At 41.5% G+C, this 16,306-nt stretch overlaps 2 long non-coding RNA genes across 2 annotated transcripts in view; both read left to right on the top strand.

Annotated features, from left to right (window-relative positions):
• LOC140850082 (uncharacterized) overlaps positions 1–8,593 on the top strand; it is a 31,315-nt gene extending 22,722 nt beyond the window's left edge. Inside the window, exons 2-4 of the long non-coding RNA XR_012132825.1 lie at positions 6,911–7,032; positions 7,190–7,278; positions 8,256–8,593. This is a non-coding gene — a long non-coding RNA (uncharacterized lncRNA). The remainder of the gene's footprint in view (positions 1–6,910; positions 7,033–7,189; positions 7,279–8,255) is intronic.
• A 3,028-nt stretch (positions 8,594–11,621) lies between these two features.
• LOC118966938 (uncharacterized) lies at positions 11,622–13,256 on the top strand. Its single transcript, XR_005053698.2, has 2 exons — positions 11,622–11,984; positions 12,111–13,256. It is a non-coding gene; the product is annotated as an uncharacterized lncRNA (long non-coding RNA).
• Positions 13,257–16,306: the final 3,050 nt, after the last annotated feature.

Genomic DNA, 16,306 nt, shown 5'->3' on the forward strand with positions numbered 1-16,306 from the left:
ACAAGGGTTACAACAGAGAGATTGCAGAGGGTCGTCTTTACTCTGTCCAATGCACACAAACTTCTCCATGGATGTGGTGTAGGGCTGCTAGATGTAATACCGGATACCCAGTTACCTTTGAATTTCAGGTGAATAATGAATGCTTGCAATATTTGGGACATATGCTAATTTAGTGTTGCATGCATTCATTGTTTGTCTGAAGTTCTGTATTTGTATATGCAAAATCTGGCAACCCTAGTCTGGGGCCTTCATTCTGGACTCTCAAGGCCACCCCACATTCCTTCCTTCACTGACTCATTCATTCAACACTTAGGGAGCATTTACTCTGCCAGGTTTTGTTCTAGGCTCTATGGAGAAAGCCCCAAACAAGAGAGGCACTGGCCCCCCACTCTTTTAGAACTTACAGTCTTACTGGAAAAACTGACCAAAAGAAGGTATTAAAAAGAAAGAAAGAGATAGAGAGAGAGAGAGAGACAGAGAGACAGAGAAGTAGGGAAGGAAGGAAGGGAGGGAGGGAGGAAGGGAGGGAAGAAGGAAGGATCAGCAAGATAACTTCAGATAGTGATGAGTGGTATGAATGAGGAAGAACAGCAAGGCTGGCCCAGGTGGCCAGAGAAGACGCCCTCGGAGCCTCGATGCTGCGCTGAGGCTTGGAGGCTGAGGGAGCCAGTGCAGGGCCTGGGGGGAGAGCAGTCAGGCAGAGGGACTGGCTAGTGGAAGACCTTGAGACAATGGGACTGTTTGCAGGGAGAACAGAAAGAAGTCCAGGAGATGGATTGGTGAACTAGGGGCACCTGGGTCACGTACAAAGCCAGCAAGGAACTCAGACCACAGCAGAGGTGAGGTCTCCGGGAAAGCCACCTGGGCATGTACAAGCTGATTTATGGATCTAAAACCTCACTCCAGTGCTCCAGGGAGAATGTATTTAAAGGAGGAAACCATAGATGCTCGGAGAGCATCTGGATGCTGTGCCCCTACGGGATGATGATGGTGCCTGGGGCAAGGGTGGAGGAAGGGGCTGGTGGGTTAGGAATATACTGAGCACCAGCAGGACCCGAGTGAGGCACAAGAGGCTCTGGTATGACTCCCTAAGGTTCTCAGAGGGGAAATGCCATTTCTCTTCTCCCTCCCATTTGCCCTATTCACTGGCCACACCCTGCCCAACCCTCCTGATGGGCTCTTCTGTGGGCACCCAGGCCAGGTTTTTGGCGCTTGAGTTCCACAACTACCTGCCTGTTGTTGTTGGGAGTGGAGGGTGGAGATTTTTGGGTTTTAAGGTCAGGGAGGGGGAGGGGAAAGAGTCCACCACCACAGCTGACCTTCCCCTTGGTCCATCTTTTGGATGTTTTTCTAAATGTACCTCTCTCCCCTTCAGCTAGTCTAACTTCAACCTGTCATTCCAGGCTTCTGGAAAGGATAAAGGATACAAATTTGTCCGGCTTCATATTTCTCCAAAGGATAGCTACATTTGAAGTGAAAATTTGATGTACGAGTGAGAAAATGGTCAGTGCAGTGAGTGGCACTAATCCCTTGAATTCTCATCTTATAGTAGTTCTGTTTGGATCATGATTCCAACCAAGACATTTCTTTGTCATTCCCAACGTCAGGAAGAATATAATACATATATATAAATAAATCTGCTCAGGGAAATAATGTAAGAAGGAAGGAAGGAAGGAGGGAGAGAAAGAGAGAGAATAAATTTATTACTTTCTTTTCTTAATCTAATGGTGACCAAACCACGCTAGCACAGACATAAAGCAGAACTAGTCTGCGAGCCAGCACTGATTCATATCTGGGATAGAGAGGGAGGCAGTGACTTCGGAAAAATACAAAGCAAAACAAGAACAAAAATAAACCCTAGCTGGAGTTTGACCTTGACTGTGTTGCAGCTGGTATTGAGGGACCCCAGGAGGGCAGGGCTGTCTGGGCCTCCCCCGTCCCTCAGCCCTGGGCCTTGTAGAGGGTGGGGGGTGGCCAGCGCTCAGTGTCAGTAGAAGGAAAGGGAAGGAGCCAAGGGCACCTCTCTGGGCCCCATTACCTCATGTTTAAGGGAAGGGGTTGGACCGAATGAGCTCAAAGGTCCCTTTCAGCTTCAACACTACATTCCCCACCTTCTCTGTTTTCTCTCTACGGCTTCATGCTCACGGATTCTTTGTAGCCAACACTAAAAAACTTTAAAAACTCTTCCTTCTCCATGCCTCTCTTTCTTGCTTCAGGCATTGACCAGGCCCCCAGCAGCCGCTCACTTCTGATGTGGTCTGCTTATTATATTTGGACCTAGGGGAGGACAGATCAATAAAGCTGTTGATTGGCGGGAAGAGTCATGTACACTAAAATTTTCCTATTAGTATTATAACCAAGTACCAGAGAAAAGATCTGTGAAATTTAGATTGTTCATACTGGTTCCAAAAATGCAGCAGACTGTGATTATCACATCAAGCCTCCTTCTCCATGAAGCCACATAAAGCTGCTTTCAAAGACAATGGCTACCAAGTGCTCCCTGGTTGGGAGACTGGCAGCTGGCCAGGGAAACGGCTCCCTCCCCACCATTTACAGAACTCAGGGAACTGCACATGTGTCACTACCGAAATGAATCAATCCTCTATTGCCTAACCTGGGCCTACTCCTTATTTACATGTTTAAAAAAAAGTGGATTATTAATCAGGAAGAGGATTATCCTATCAAGGCCAATTCAGCTACTGAGGACTTACTTTTTTCAGACACAAATGATGGCATTTTGAAATAGATCACAAAAGAATTATCCAAATATCTCCCCAATTTTCCCCTTAGTTTTCAGAGGAAAACTAAATATAAATGAAGTAGAGGGATAAAACACACAGATAGCAGCTTTCTGACACTGCTGTCACTAGATGGAACAGTAGATGGTAACAGGAAACCCATTTAAATTTGGCTTTAACAACATTTATTAATTTAGCATAATAAACATAATTGCAACACAAAAATTCTGTGAATTCAGGGGCTCAATTGTGTCATCAAGCACACAGTTTTTCTCCATCTTTCTACTTTGATTTATTAAGCCAGCTGTCCTTAAGGTCCCAAAATGGTTGCCATTGTTCCAGGCAGCACACTGTGATGACATCCATGGCAGAAAAAGGAATGTCTCTGCCTGTCTTATATTTCATCTGAACTGAGGAAATTCCTTCTGATACCCCATTTTCATTGGTGATTGTAGCATTATATGCATATACCTTCCTAGATCACTTGGTAAGTGAATGAGACCACCATGATTGGCTTAGGCTTGCATTGTCTAGCAGAAATATATTGTGAGCCACATATATAATTTTAAATTGTCTAAGTCACACTAAAAAAAAAAAGCAGGTGTTATCAGTCCTACTACCATATCTTCCTGACCCCAACATATCTGAAATATTATTTCAATATATAATGATACAATAAATATTAATGTTATATTTTACATTTTTTAATACTAAGTCTTTGAAATCAAGTATATATTTTACATTCACAGCACAGCTCAGTTTGGATTAACCACATTTTTTTTCCACAAATATTTTATTTGAATCTCACAAAAACTCTATGAAGCAGACAAAGCGTATATGAGTATTTTTTTTTTGAGAGGGCATCTCTCATATTTATTGATCAAATGGTTGTTAACAACAATAAAATTCTGTACAGGGGACTCAATGCACAATCATTAATCAACCCCAAGCCTAATTCTCAACAGTCTCCAATCTTCTGAAGCATAACGAACAAGTTCTTACATGGTGAACAAGTTCTTACATAGTGAATAAGTTCTTACATGGTGAACAGTGCAAGGGCAGTCATATCACAGAAACTTTTGGTTTTGATCACACATCATGAACTATAAACAATCAAGTCAGATATGATTATTCATTTGATTTTTATACTTGATTTATATGTGAATCCCACATTTCTCCCTTATTTTTTATTTTTATATTTTTTAATAAAATGCTGAAGTGGTAGGTAGATGCAAGATAAAGGTAGAAAACATAATTTAGTGCTGTAAGGGGGCAAAGGATTAACCACATTTTTATGAGCAATAGCCACATGTGGCCAGTGGCTCTTGTACTGGACAGTGCAGGTCTAGATCTAATAAGATATCTTGCTTGAGTGCTGGGAAGGGGTCCAGCCTCACTTGAAATCATGGGCCCTCAGAGGAAGGTGAACACATTTGGGGTTCTCTTAGCAAGGGATATGGCTGCTGGGCTGGCAACCAGCCTCACCTTCTATCCAATCTGCCCTTATTCCCTTATCTGGGAAAGGGTACCATTACTTACTTACTCACCAAGAGAAATTAAACATTCTGGACTCCTCTCTTTTCCCCTTTCCTCCAACATAACTCACCAAGTTCTGTCAAGTTTGCCTCCTGAATATCTCTCAAATATGTCTTCTCTTCTCCATCCCATCTGCCACGGCCATGAGTCAGGCCCTCTGTCCCAATCCTATTGAATGTGATCATGTCACTACTTCTGTAAGGTTCCTCAGTGGCTCCCCAAACCTTCAGGACACAGTTCATACCTGTTAGCAAAGCACCTGTTGGCACATGTGGCTTTGTGCCCACAGGCACTCTCCACTCTGGCCGTGCAGGGCTGTACTTCTTGGAATGTCTTTGCTCTTTTAGCCTTCATCCTTTTTTACATATGATTCCCTCTCTTTACACCACTCTCTGCCTTTTTGGGACCCTTTCTTTCCTGTTCCCTGCCACATAGGATTAAGTGCCATACAGCCATGCGCGTCCTCTTGCTCTAGCTCATGTCAGACTGAGCTGTGCTCGCTGCACCCTCTCTCCCGTAGATGGTGAGCTTGAGGGCAGGGCAGGGCTGTGACAGCAGCATGAATACTGCTAGCATTGGCTTCAGTGATCCTCTATTCCCCAACATTTCCTCATGCCTGATCTATCCTTCACAAATGGTTAACCCAGTCAATCAAGTTCTAGGAAAAGCTATAAACAGCTTTGAAGACAGTGAAACATCTTTAGTTTTAACTTTATCCAACCTCAGCTCTCCTGGCTTGTTTGGCCTCTGTCTACTCAAATTTGACAATACTTAAGAGTACTGTCAGTCATACCATTCAGTAGTCTACATGTCTGTGAACATATAAGAATATTTTATTTAATTTTAGAAAAATAAAGGCAAGAAGCAAGAATTGTAGGTGATTATTTCTACAAGAATGTTTGTGACACTAGAATTTTTTTAGAGCACTCTGTATTCGTGAAGTATATGTAGCGGTCAGACAGGTGGCTGAAGATTCACTGATACCCAGAAGGTAAACAACATGAAGAACAGCCAGGAGCCCTCCATGTTGACCGACTTCTCCCAGGCTCTGGGTGTCTTACCTGGAAATCCATGTTTAACTCCGATTTGAGCTCTTAGTGTGAAATCTCATGATAGAAGGAATCGACCGTTACAATTCTGTGTGAAATTCTAGTCCTTTAAAATCACTCTCATACCATTTCTCTGGGTGACATTTTTAGATTAATGAAATTTGAGTAATAACTTTGTTGACTTCTTACATATTGTGGGTATGATGATATAATTCAGGATCTACTTAAGTGTGTGAAACTTTTGCAGGAAAAAACATTAGTTTCCCTCTAAATAGTGACTGGGGATTTTTTATTTTCAATCTGATGAGAAGTCATTTCAGGTGCAATACATACTTATTTATACATCCCCTGACAATTAAAACAGAGGTAGATAATACATTTAACAAAAAGAGAAAATGAAATTATTATGGTGTTAATGCAATATCCAAAAAACCAAAACAAAACCTGCTTCCTGATGCCAAAAGGCACAGGTGTTATCATCAGGTATTTGGCAACGCCTAAAAATTAATCTCATTGCCTTCACCTCCCAGTCAAAATGGTATCAGCTTTCCTTTCTCCTTCTCTGCCCACTCATCATTTAGAAGAGAAAGGGAGTCATTTCCAGCTTTCAGCCGAATTTCCTTGAATAGTTCAAGGTCATGTGGTCCTGAGTCTGCCCACCTCAGACCTGTTTCTCCCTTTCCCACTTCCACTCCATGTTCTTTTATTTCTTTACATAAAGGTTTACGATAAATCTAATTGAGTCTGTAAATTTGGGCAATGCAACTCAAGAAAAATGTAGAGGAATTCATCAAAACACAAGGTTAATTTTTTCCCCCCTTTTTCTGAAGGTCAGTTTTGAAAAAAATCTTACTGGTAATAGGCCAGAATAAATGTTAATGATTTAAAGCGGGAAGAAACAGTTGACACACTCATTATTAGGTTGTATTTGTAGCTCTGTTGTGAAAAATGCTTGCTAACTTGAGTGAGATCCTTGACATGTCACAATTTTTTCTCTCAAAATACAAGTACTTTTTCTTTATCTCTTTGCTGATTTTTAAAAGTGATAGATATAGTGCACTCTTTCTCAATCCTCCCTGAGTTTCAGAATCACCTTGAGAAGCAGTCAACCTTGTAGTAGATTATTAGTCCCAGAGTTTCTGATTTAGTAATTCTGTGGTGGGAGGTGAGGTTCTGGATTTTTAATAATACAACTGATGATACAACTTCAAGTGATACAGAAGAACATAAAGAAGACTACTATGGATGATTTAGAATGTTGCACCTAGAGACAAGGCCTGTTAACTGTTTGGGGTCTTTCTTCTAGTCTTTACTACACTCATGGAGCAGACACTGCCAGGTCTATACCCTGATTGCGTTCAGGGTAGCAACAGTGCCCAACTGAGAAACCAAATTGCACAGGCTCCCTTGTAGCTAGTGATGTCACAGCAGTCACATGACCCAATTCTGGCCAACTAAATGAAAGCAGAAGTATATATGGGGAGGACCTTCTAGAAATACTATCATCTCTCTGGTTAGAAAAAAAAAGACAGCTAGCCAGTACCTTTTATACTTTTTCCTTCCCTCTTCATCCTGCCTGGAGCTTAGAAGCGAATCCTGGGAGCACCACTGTCTCCTGTGACCATCCCCGGAGGACGGTGGTCTGGGAAGACAGAGGTGACTGGTTCTTTGAGGAGCTGCACCAGCTCTCCCTTGCCCACCCTTTTCATGTGAGGAAAATATTTTACTTGTCAATTCATATTTACCTTCTATGTTTATTTTAATGTTTATATTATATTCCATTATTTGGATATACCATACAGAAATTAAATCTTTAAACCAATCCTTTATTAATAGATGTTCAAGTTCTAAATTTTCCTTATACAGATGAAAAAGAACACAGTTCCTGAGGATTGTTCTGGGATGGGGAAGACTTGGTCATCTTCTGCCCCTTGTGCTCTCAGAAACTGTTTGAGGTATGCTCCCTTCTCTTAGGATGATAAAACTATAGGAACAGGGAGACACGAACCTGTAGTATGTGTTTGGGTTTTTCTGGCTTGAAGAAGAAAATCCCAATAATTGATTATATAGCTCCTAAAATCTGGGCCATTTAAGAAACACTGTGTGGCTCTTATAGTTTAGTCCAGACAAGGTTAGTCCCTGTTCACAGTCTGGCATAGACAGAAGGTCAGAAGGATAGGCTTCCTGGCAAAGTTCAGTCTTATCTTTTGTAGGAGCAGATACTTGTACAAAAAGAAACATATGTACCCTGAAAACTAATTTTTAGAGATGGTTTAGTCTAAACCCATAGAGAAAGGAATCAAAATAAAAAACTCTCCAGTGAAATGCTATTAGTTAAAATGAACCCAATTTCCCTTATTAAACATATTGCCTAACCTAACTGCATTCAAAGTTAATGGCAACTTCATGGGCTGTTTGAAGCAACAGGTGGGTATTTACATTTGTATAAATAAAGGGACCATTTTAGTAATTTTCTCCCAAGCAAAGGAAAGTGGCTACAAAGGCAAATTGAGCTGTTAATTTCTTCAGAGAAAAAATTTTCCAGCAATTAAAAATGAAATGAAACTTCTTCAGTTTCAAAATATTTGAAGCCCCACTGGGCACCCCAGTAAACTTATAACCAGTCTTCCTTTTTATTTTGACGTCTATGAACTCAAACCAAACTTGCATCCCACTGTTGAATAATTATATGAAAACTTATGGCACACGTTTCTATGGACTAATTAGCCCTTAACAAAGTGTAAGGAAAAATTTTGAGACTTTCAAATGGGAAAAAGCAATTACTAGACATCCTTTTCAAAGGAATGCTGAAGTGTCCAGGATTATCTGATCATACAGGAATGTGCACCCCCCAACGCTCTGTATCGCTACTGAATGTCTACCGATAATATTGTTTATATACTGTGTTACCATAATACCTTTTTTCTTCTAGGTCTGTCTCCTGGGGACCCCACCCTCCATTTTTAGGACTGAATACCTGAAGTACAGTTGTCATCCTGTTGAATCTTCTGTTACCTGCATTTTATGTCTTCAACTTCTCTGGTTTTGTTTAAGCAAACAATCTCTTCTTGAGAAGGGACAGAAGGGAAATAAAATCCTAGATACCCCATGTGTCTGAAAATGTCTTCCCTTTAGCTTAGTTGGCATAGAATTTTAGATCTGAAAATATTTTCTTTCAGACTTTTGAAGATAATAGTCCATGGTCTTCTAGCTTCCAGTGTTGCTGTTGAGAGGACTAGAGAAAGAAGTAAATTAGCACTTATGTAACATTTTTCATGAATCAGGCTCTATTTTCTCACTTATAAAGGACAGATTCTTGTTATTTCTGTTTTAGAGATGGAGAGCCCAGTCAAGAGAGGTCAAGTAACTTACCCAAAGTCACACAACTAATTAGTTAGGTTGCTAACCCAGGTAGTTGGCTCCAAAGTATATGCTCTTACCTACTACCCTATTTTATCTGCAGTGCGCTTTTCTTTCCCAGTACTTTCAATGTGACCTGTATTGTCTTTTTGGGAGCATTCAAGTCTTCTCTTTAGTCCTGATGTTCTTAAATTTCACAGTGGTGGACCATGGTTGTGTGTATTCTTCCATTCATCATGCTAGTGTCTCAGTGGACTGTTACTATCGGGAGACATGTTTCCTTTAGTTTCAGAAAATTTTCTCTTATTATTATTATGGCTACTATTTGATAATTTTCTTCCCTCCATTTCACAAATCTCTACTTGGCAACTCCTATTATTCAGATGTTGGACTTCTCAAATCGGTCCTTTTCCTTTATCTCTTTCTTTCTTATCTCTTCTTTCCTATTTTGTAACTCTTGGACACTTTGTTCTACTTTCTGAGAGATTTTCTTGTCTTTATTTTCTAATGTTCTGCATGAGTTTTAACAATCCTGTTTTTAATTGCCAAGAGGCCTTTCTTGTTCACCAATTATTTCCTTTTCATCAAATTTTGTTCTTCCTTACCTAAGTATATTAATCACTGATTTAAAAAAAAATTTTAAGTGTATTTGGTTCCTTTTATTTTCTGTTTCCTCCTGGTGTCTGTTTAATCAGCCCATGTCTGACTTTCTTCTAGTGTCTGATTGTCCCTTTGTTTTAAGAGTGAGATGCTAAAAGCTTACTTGAAGTTTTATAAACATGGACAAGGATTGTTGATTGGTAGGGATCACTATAGGATAACCTGGCAGGGAGCCAGTTTTTTGTTGAGGAACCTTGAATATCATTATCATATGATATTCCCCAGGTTCCTTTGGGTCTCCAGTGTAGAAGCTTCCATCCTCCTGTCTTTATGTTCATATTTCTGGTTGCAGCTGTTCTAAGATCTGGGTAGGGGCAGAGGGCTGAGAGTCCCATGGACTATGTGGGCTTTCACTTGGTATCCCTGGTTTTAGCATCATGCCTAGCACCTACCCCAGGTCTCTTATAAGGCTGGTGTCCTATGGGTTGGAACTTCCCATTCAATCTTTTGAAAAATAATGCTCGAAGTTTTTTAGGCTGTTGTCTGGCTTGTGAGGTGGGGAAGAGGCCCTTCTGAACATAGACTGTTAAACCAATGTAGTGTCAAGCTTCTTGCCAGCCTTTGCCTCATCTGGCATCCCCCAGGGCAGGGTTTCTGGATGCTGTGGAGGATAAAATGCCTCACATTTTATTGGCCTTGGGTTGTCACTTCTTTCTTTTCTGCCAGGTCAGTTACTGCTTCTCTCTGTGCTATTCCATTTCCATTTCCAATGGACTGTTGTCTTTTCTGGAGCCTCTTTCTGCACATGGATTAATAACTTTTTATTATTTATTAATTTTAGGAGAGTGAATAGATAAAAAGTGTGTTTTCTGTCTGCTGGGAATTTCTCCATGCTTTCTTCATTTTTGCTTTTTTTTATGACTTGTGTTGTACCCCTCAAAATTCGTATGTTGAAGTCCTAACTCCCAGTACCTCAGAATGTGATCTTATTTGGAAGCAGGATCATTGCAGATGTAATTAATTAAGACGAGGTCATCCTGGAGTAGGGTGGACCCTTAGCAATATGACTGGTGTCCTTATGAAAAGGAGAAATCTGGACATAGACATGCAAACAGGAAGAATGCCATGTGAAGATTTGTAATTATGCTGTCAGAAGCCAAAACACTACCACAAGTAAGGAGAAAGGCCTGAAATAGATCCTTCCCTACCTCCTTCAGAAGGAACCAACCTGCCAAAACCTGGTCTTGAACTTTAGCCTCCAGAACTATGAGTCAATAAACTTCTGTTGTGTAAGCTGCTCAACATGTGGTACTTTACTGTGGCAGTCACAGGAAACCAAAGTACTTTAAAAATCTTATATTCATATATGTTATTGTAGGTCACCTCAGATCTTTAATGGAAGAAGGTGGAGAATAGCAAATAAGCATACGACTGAGCCCTTGATTCCATCCAGTAGGAGCTTTCTCAATGTGGACTGTGAATTGCTGAAGAGTATGCGGGCTAGTGGGTTGACCGTTTTGTAGGTGGGCATGGCTCCTGGACCTCAGTTTGTGTTTAGTACATTTTAATTGTTATTGATAGTATTGATATAAATTGTAACTAAAGGTATTTGGGTTTTTTTGGTTTCTTTCAAAGTAGAGAATTGTTATAACTTCTACTTCATTTAACAAGTACTTGAGTCTCTGCCTCAAGCCAACTCTGGGCTAGATTCTCGCCTGCGGAAAAGGAGAGGCACAATGTCAGTAGGATGTGGCTCTTCCTGTCAAAATCCTAGGTAGCACTGACTCCTCACTGGTTCTGCTCAGGGCCTTGCCCTCATCCTGGCCCTGGTGTAGGTTTTAAGGAGGCAAGACAAGTCAGAAAGCAGTCATATATTACAGCTGTCTCTGTTAAAGCAGCCCTCTAAATGAGAAGGTCCGGTACACCTAGAGATAGAGGAGAACACTAACAATTCTTACATTAAACATGCTGTTGTTACCTAACAACTTTACATTTGAGGCATTTCTGAAAGCCTTTTTGAAACCAGAATGGAGACAAGCCTGTTCCCACCATGGGTCTCCCCTCCTGGCCGCTTGAGCTGAGGGATGGCTGGGAAGCACTTGGTGGGCAGAAGTGTATTCTACGCTGAGCACACACTGCAGTCCTTAGCTGCGCAGCTGTGGCCATTTGCATAGACCTGTGCTATTTCTGATTGCATATTTGCTCAGAAGGAACTGTCTCATTTTCTGACTGCGGCTGCCCACCTGGTCTGGCTGCTGCTGGGGTTTTCCAGCAGGCCACCATGCGGCCCCATTGCCTCAGAGCATCTTTCATGCCTTCTAGGTGGTTCTTCTGCTCTTCCAATTGACTTTGGTTCCACCTCAGCCCAATCATTCATTCAACAACTTTGCAGTGAGCACCTACTAGGTGTAAGACACTGCTCAGGGCTCTGGGAATACTAAGACAAATGAGACGCACATCCTCCCTCAGTCCTTCAGGCTGCAGGTAAAGACTGACAAGAAATTTCTTGTGTGGGTTCTTGGCCATTGACTTTAGTCTCTGCTTTTTCTCTCCTCTGTTTTCAAACCAGATTCTTTGTGGAAACCTATCACCCTGCAAGCTTGTTTTTGTCTTTCCGCTCATTGCCGCACTACAGTATGACTGCGCCTAGTCATTCCACGCCCTGCAGTGTGGCTTCTAGCCTGGACCAGGGCCCTCTGTGGTAAGATCACAGGCCACCTGCTCTCCTCCCCACCAAGGAATACAGTGCCTTTCCACAGGTGTCATTTATCTTTTGACTGTGAGTATGTAGTGTTTGACCCAGTGAAACACCCGTTTGTTTCTGCAGATGGTGCCTGCTCTGCCCAGGAAGCCCTGACTTCATCCTGATCTTCCTTCTTTCTGAAATAGAACCAGTCTGTCACAGGCCAACGTGGTCTCTCCCACCTCGTGATCACTCACTCGGCAGGTGTCATGGTTTATCTTGTGGCATCTTTCATACTGATGTCTGATAGTGTTACTTTTGTTGTATCCTAATTTGACTTTTCCTGCAGATTGGACCTGACTCCTTATTCTCAGAGCTAATAAGCAACCCCATCCTGTTGAATCTGTTAGGATTGAGATTAGATTCTTTTTTTTCCCCCTTATTTTTAGTTATTTAAACTGTGTGCCAGGCCTGGCTTGTGAGTCCTCAGATCCATTCCTTGCCCTTCTCTGCTCTGCTGTGTATTGCAGGACGCTGACCCCTGCAGGCTGAGCTCCTAAGATCTTGTGTCAGCTGGCTTCTGGCTGAGTTTGGTCAATGGAAGGCACCAACAAGAATTGGGTGTTGGGAGGGAGAAGCCCTGAATCCACAGATTCTTCACTGACAGCATCGATGGCAGTTCCTTCATGGCTCCAGCCTCCACTGGACAGGCCTACTGTGGTTCTAGCTTCCACAGGGTAATTTGGCTTCTGGATTCTAGTAACATCACCTCCTCCTTTTGACCCTCTACTCTAAGGGGTGGTAGTAATTTCCTGCTGCTGCTAATTTCTGGGTTGCCTTACCACCTCCTAGTAGCTACTCAGCTTTGCTGTCTCCTGAGAAACCAAAACAGAGTCGTTTCTGTTTCCTGGTTGGACCATGGTTGATATAATTATTCCTCCCTTCCTCCCTCCCTCCTTTTCTCCTTCACTCCTCCCCCCCTTCCTTCTTTCCTTCTTTTCCTGGAAGTGGTGCACATCGTAAGGAGATTGTTTTAGGATGTTAGGCCGCAGATGGTCTTCCTAAAGCTGACTGCTACTCTGAATCCTGCAACTTCTTGGTCTCTCCCAACACCATCAGCAAAATATGAATGATATAGATGTCTGTGGCTGGTCTGGGAACCTATCATTTTTATACTGCACATATGGGCACCTATACTTGATGCCCCATATTCCAAATATACAAGTTAAATTTTTGGACACAATCTGTTTGCAAATGGCCAACTTGCTGGAATAAAAACAATCACCCATCCGTTTTTTGGAGAACTGCTCATTATTAACATCAGAGAAATTGTTGTGCTTTTCTGGCTGCTGTCATTTCACCTGGAACTGATGTTAAAGGAAATGGTTCACAGTATGGGTGCAGGTTCTTTACTGCATCTATCTGTTGGGGATAAACTGGAGCATGAAAGTCAAAGAAAAGGCAATATTACTTCTTCAAAGGTACCTGTTCCCTTTTGGAAGTGGTACTTGATTATTACTTTAATGTCACTGAATCACTAGTGTCATCAGTAGTAAATCTGGCTGATGGAAGCTCCTCTCTGCCATGCTAGCAGTCCCTCCTGTGAAATGCCACCTCCTTGAAAATATTGAGTTGTGGTGTGTTACATTGCATCAGTCAAAGAGGAGACAAGAAATGAAACAAATATTATATATACCACCCATCTGCTCAGCTGTAAGAGTGGTGTTCTATTTTTTCTGAGGTTTGAGTATTCTCCACTTCATGGTAATTTCTATGTCTGTCTTTGAAAAGAAGTAAAGTGATATAATGAGAAGGAAATGATAACTCGTAATTGTTGAGACCTTCACAGACACTGAGATGGATTACATTCTGACATATTTGCCATAAATACGGATATGGAAGCCTGCCTGTCATAAGAGTTACCCATGTGTCTGCCAAAGCAAACACAGTTAGGCGGTATTTAAGATGTCTGTTTTAGAAAGTACAGATGTGTACCAATTTTTAAAAATTGATTTTTAGAGGTTAGAATCAAACCTTCTGATTTATTCTTCCTACCTCCCCAAAAAGGGATCACTTCTTACAGTTATCTTAGCAGTTAGGGCTTGGAACAGGCACATTTACTGTGCCATCCTGAGGTAAGGTAGGCCAGGGAAAGGGAATAATGCTGCCTGGGGTTTTATGGAAGGAATTGCATAGCTTGGAAGGTGAGCTGGAAACCCACACTCCAAGGCAATTTTCTAATGATCACAGCAGAGATTTTTGTGGTAATTTTGCATATGTAACTTTCATACCAAACTTTTAGTGCTTCTGCACATGTAGTCCATATGTTTACCCCGAAGCATTTTTTTGCCTCCAGCTGGAACATGCTCAGAGATGATCTGTGACATTTTTACATTCACAAGCTAAGAGTGCCTCTATCTAGTCCTCAGTATAGTCACAGAAGTCCTTTACTTCTGTGCCACTTTGTTTTATTGCCATTTTACAGGAATAGGTTGAAAAGTGCCTGAAAGGTGATCTTCATGGCTCCCAGTCAAGTGCAGAAAGCCAATGTAAAGATAGAGGCCAATTGTTGGAAAAGGTCATCACTGCTTTCATCAGATGACACATGAACCAGTGAACAGGTACCTTATCGATGAAAAAAAAAAAACATGGGCCAAATCAGTGTGCTGCATCTTCAGTTCCATACCAGGCGGTTGGGAGATCAGCCTTACGGCTGGTGAGAGAGAGAGAGAGAGGATTTGCTTTGGCTGGAGCAGCCTTTTTTTTTTTAAACAGAATAAAAACAGGTGGGACCGGAAGGCATGCATGCCTTTAGTGAAGGAAAGTATGCTGGTTGCTGAAATTTAGGGCTTCATTTTTAAAGATTAACTTACCTTAATGGAAATACTACTCTTCTGGGGTAATGAGGTCAGAGTCAGTTGAGGTTACTGTGGTGCAGCCCTGAGGGTGAGCCATTCACGAGTGATGGGCTGTGAGGTTGTTGAGCTTTGTCCAGGTTGCTCTGGACTGGCACCCTTGCTAGATGGCTCTTTAGTTCAGATGCATCCCACTGTCTTTTTCCTACATCGGTAGAGTCCCCTAGTGTCTAACTGAAAGACCCTTTTGATCACAAACAGACCAATTGGCCCTTCTTTGACCAAGCAAGCTTCATTAAAGATCTTTGGAAGGACTGGTTGCTCAGGTTTTTTCTGTTGCATTACAGATGTCAGTGAAGGGAAGTTTACATGAGCCAGCAAATTGGAGCCAAGTTGCAGATGTAATTTAAAATGTTTATAAAACAAACATTATATATATATGCACAGGCACACACACACACACACTTACTTCTATAGACTTAGACTTCTATACACTTGAGTTTGCAATGGAAAATGATGTGTGTGTGAGCATCTGGAGGATGACATTCTATTTAGTTTTTCTTTGAGTGACTTTAATTTCCCACCATTAAAAAAAAACTACATGATTTTGTAATAGTATGCACCCTTCCTAGTACTAGCATGGTATATGCTCATTATTTTTCAAGAAGAGTGTTTATTATTAATAATTAGTTAAGTTAGACATCTTCACTACCTCAGTTTCAGTCCAGGTAGGAGGAGCAGAACGGGAGCATCTGGTGTTATGCATCATGCAAAGACTCCTCCACTGGGCAGAGTGTTGAGGTCATTGAATCTTGCAATCAAAATCTGGTCAGTGAGTAGAAATAAGCCTGAGGATCAGTATCAGCTCCAGTAGTGCCACTCATGTTTAATACCCAAAATGGAATGCAGAGCAGTTATCCCTGCTGTGTAGGTTGGTAAATTTGAACTGAGTTGCATTTATAATGTACTCATCAGCTTTTGATTTAACAAGAGAGTCCTTGATCTTGAGTAAATCACTGTAAGTTCGGAGAGGAAATCCCCAGGCAAAATACTTATAAAAACTGAAATCAGTCAAAGGGAGAAATAAAGCAAGCTTAAAACCCGTTTATTGCTTACAAACTGCAGTCCAGCACCATCTCTCTCTCCCGTGCTCCGGAAGAAGCAAGGAAGCAAGCAAGCCAGCCCCTCCCCTTAAACTCTCAGGTTCAGACATGTAGTTGCCCAGACATGTAATTGCCCATTAACATGGAGATGAACTTCTCTCCACCCCTGAGGATATGCAAATGAGCTAAAGCCAGGCGAGATAATCTGGAAATGTTACAATTTTACCCACAGTCACACACTTTACTGTGACATTGACAATAAGTGGAGAAATAAAATTATAAAAAGTGAAACATTCTGTAAGATTAAATAAGTTTATAACATATGTCCTCCCTTTTCCTCTTTCATTTTTTAGAGAAACAAACTTTTTGACTAGTTTGGAAC

This window comes from Manis javanica, chromosome 6 (genome assembly GCF_040802235.1).
Source record: "Manis javanica isolate MJ-LG chromosome 6, MJ_LKY, whole genome shotgun sequence".
NCBI lineage: Eukaryota > Metazoa > Chordata > Mammalia > Pholidota > Manidae > Manis > Manis javanica.